Raw genomic sequence first — 3304 nt, 5'->3', positions numbered from 1 at the left:
AAGAAAATAATAAAAATAAATATAATTTTATTGCTAAGATGGAGAGGCGAAATATGACAACTGATATGTTGCCCTTAATTAAACCAAACCAACAACCACAATATTTGGTCTGCATAATTTTCCAGAAGACATTTTAACGTTGTGTACTTGGTCCTCTTAAAGCAATATGTCTGCAGCAAGTGTATCTCTGGTCCTGCCCATCTGACTCTTGCTTCAACAGGGTTCAGACAGAACAGGGACACCCAGAAACACCCCTTCTACCAAGCCTGTGACTTACCCTCCAAACTTTTTTCCAGTCACAACCTTCAGAGCCACCTTTTCAGCCATGCCTTGCCTCCAGGACCAGCCAACATGCTATTTTGAGCTTAGCTCCTTATTACTAATCAACCATGAGCATCCAGAGTCATCAGAATTTTTCCACCGACGTGAAGGCCACCATCATCAACCTGACCAACATGCATCTGTGGACTTCCTACACCTACCTTTCTCTGGGCTTCTATTTCCACCACGACAATGCGACTCTGGAGGGCTGGGCCACTTCTTCCATGAGCTGGCTTAGGAGAAGACTAAGGAGGGTGCTGAGCTTCTCCTGAAAATGCAAAACCAACATGGTGGCTGTGCCCTCTTCCAGGATGAGTGGGCTAAAGCCCTGGATGCCATGGAAGCTGCCCTGGTTCTGGAGAAGAACCTGAACCAGGCCCTTTTGGATCTGCATGCCCTGGGTTCTGCCTGCATACACCTCGGTCTCTGACTTCCTGGAGAACCACTTCCTGGATGAAGAGGTGAAACTCATCAAGAAGATGGTAACCACCTGACTTGCATCTGTAGGCTGGCCAGCCCCCAGGGTGAGATGGTTGAGTATCTCTTCCAGAGGCTCACCTTCAAGCATCAGTAGGAGCCCCTGAAACCCAGTAGCCTTTGAGGGGCCCCTCTAGCATTCCCCTGGGCCAGGGATTGTGCCTGAGCTTAAGCTACTAGACAGCTTTTTAACCACCCTGGAGCCTTCTCCCAAGCCTTGGATCAAATGGAAACAATAGGGCTTTTTGCAGCCAAAAAAAAAAAGCCATATTGAGTCTGTAAATATTCAACTGTAAGAACTAAAAAGAATGAATGTGCCAACTTTTGCCCTGTTTCTACCCACTGGCCTCCTACCGCCAGGATAAATTTTCTTTCTTATATGAATTGCCTTTGCTTCTTCTACAGCCACTTAGCTCATCTCTGGTCATCTCACTCCCATCCAAACTCCTGGTCTTGTCTAGCCACCATTGTGTCAACATAAAGGCCCTAACCACTTTGGTTAATCCACTTAGAAACCTGAACATCTCTCCCTTTCCTCACATCCAATCAGCGGCCCTGCTATCTGCTCTGGGCGAGAGTCCAGACTGGCCTCTCCTCACCCTCAGAGCCCCCTTCCCAGTTCAGACCATTGATACCTCCCACCTTAACTATTGAAATACCTTCGTAATTGCATGCACTTGTGCCCCCCACCAACCTGTTTTCTACACAGCAGCAGAGTGACCCTAAAGTGCAAATCAATCATGTCCCTCATTTGAGCCTTCTACTCACTGCCCTTTTCTCCCAGAATCATAACAGAATCCCTCCCTACCTGTCAGGCATGTCTCATAATCTGACCCCTGCCACCTTCTCTAGCACAACACAGCCCACATCTCACCCCCACTCTACCCCCACTCACCACATCTGGGCACCCTTAGACCCACAAAAGCCCCGGCTCTGTGGCTTTTCAGGGGCTTTGCACCTCCTTGGTCCTCAGCCTGCACTGTCTGTCCCTCCCAGGAAGCCTGAGCCTTTCTGATACCTCCAGACTGCTCCCCTTATTACATAATTTTATGATGTGGCCCGTACGATTAAAGCAACCCGAAGATATCCATGCCCTAATCTTTGGAACCTGTGAATAGTTTCCCTTTCATGGTAAAAGGGGCCATGCAGCTATGATTAAGAATCTTGAGATGGGGAGATTGTCCCGCATAAAATGGGCTGGCTATAATCATATGTGTCCTTAAATGCAGAGAATCTTTCTCATCTGTAGTCAGACAGAGGCATGAAGACAGAAGACAAGTCAGAGAGAAGTGGCATTGCTGGCTTTGAAGATGCAGGAAGGGGCCATGAGTCATGGACAGCGGGCAGCTCTAGAAGGCGGAAAAGGCAAGGACATGGAACTCCCCCTTGAGCCTCTGCCCACATCTTGGTTTTAGCCTGGTGAGGCCCGCATTAGATTTCTGACCCACAGAACTGTAAGATAATAAATGTGTGTTGTTTTAAGCCACCAAGTTTGTGGCAAATTTGTTATAGCAGCCAGAGGAGGCTAACACACATGATATTTGTGGTGTTTGTCATCTCTCTAATATTAAGAATTACTGATACCATGTGGTATAAAAGCCTGGAGTCAGACAGTCTGGGTCAAGCTCCCACTTTGCCACTCACTAGCCAGATGGCTTTGGGCAGTTAAGCTAACCAATGTGCTAAGCTTCTAGTCCCTGATCCGTAAGAAAGGGGTCATAATAGTGCTTATCTCCAAGGGTGGCCATGACAATTCGGCAAGATAATATGAAGAAGCACGTAGCATAATGACTAGCACAGAGTAAGCCTTCATTAAGAGGAAGCCACCATGATTGGTGTGATTGCTGGTTGTGTGACTATAAATTCTGTGAAGATAGGCACCAACTTTATTGCTCATTGCTGTAGTTCCAGGGCTAAGCACAGAGCGGGATCGAGTCCGTTGTCAGTGTAGAGATGTATGGGTGGATGGGTTTACATGTAAACCACTTTAGGTATCAAGCATTACATAAGGTCTAATTCACCTGGTTAGCTCAACAGCACGAGCTGAGTGGCTGCCATGCATGCTAGGCATTGCGCCTTGTGCTAATGAATAGAAAAGGAAAAACAAGTGCCCCCCTTATTGTCTAGGAGCTTACAGCAGCCCAGAGTTCTCAATGGGTACATACAAGGCAACAGCACTAAAGGGCATGGACTGAGTGTCCTGAAGGTGACAAGCCAGAGACACCTTAGAGATACAAAAGAGGAAATGGTGTCTTCTATCTTGGGTGATCTGGGAAGCTTTTTTGGAGGTGGTGAGATGTGAGAGGGTATTTGAGTCTGGGCAAAGGTTCTAATGAATGAGAGCAAAGAAGGGAAATCATTCTGGTTATGTTGGAGGAAAAGGAGACAGAAGCCTGCAAGAGTAAGTCTGACCCAGTTTTCAGATGGCTTTAAACACCAGCTAAAGACTCTGCACTGCCCCTTAAAGGAGGGGAGAATGGTGGCGACTTCAGATCCAGGAAGGAAC

At 47.2% G+C, this 3304-nt stretch overlaps 1 pseudogene; it reads left to right on the top strand.

Annotated features, from left to right (window-relative positions):
- Window positions 1-389: 389 nt before the first annotated feature.
- On the top strand, window positions 390-895 carry LOC115291058 (annotated as a pseudogene).
- The last annotated feature ends 2409 nt before the right edge of the window (window positions 896-3304 follow it).

The sequence above is a fragment of the Suricata suricatta genome, chromosome 5 (genome assembly GCF_006229205.1).
Source record: "Suricata suricatta isolate VVHF042 chromosome 5, meerkat_22Aug2017_6uvM2_HiC, whole genome shotgun sequence".
Classification (NCBI taxonomy): Eukaryota; Metazoa; Chordata; class Mammalia; order Carnivora; family Herpestidae; genus Suricata; species Suricata suricatta.
Note: the sequence above shows the minus strand (reverse complement) of the source record. Positions and strands in the feature narration are given on the sequence as shown.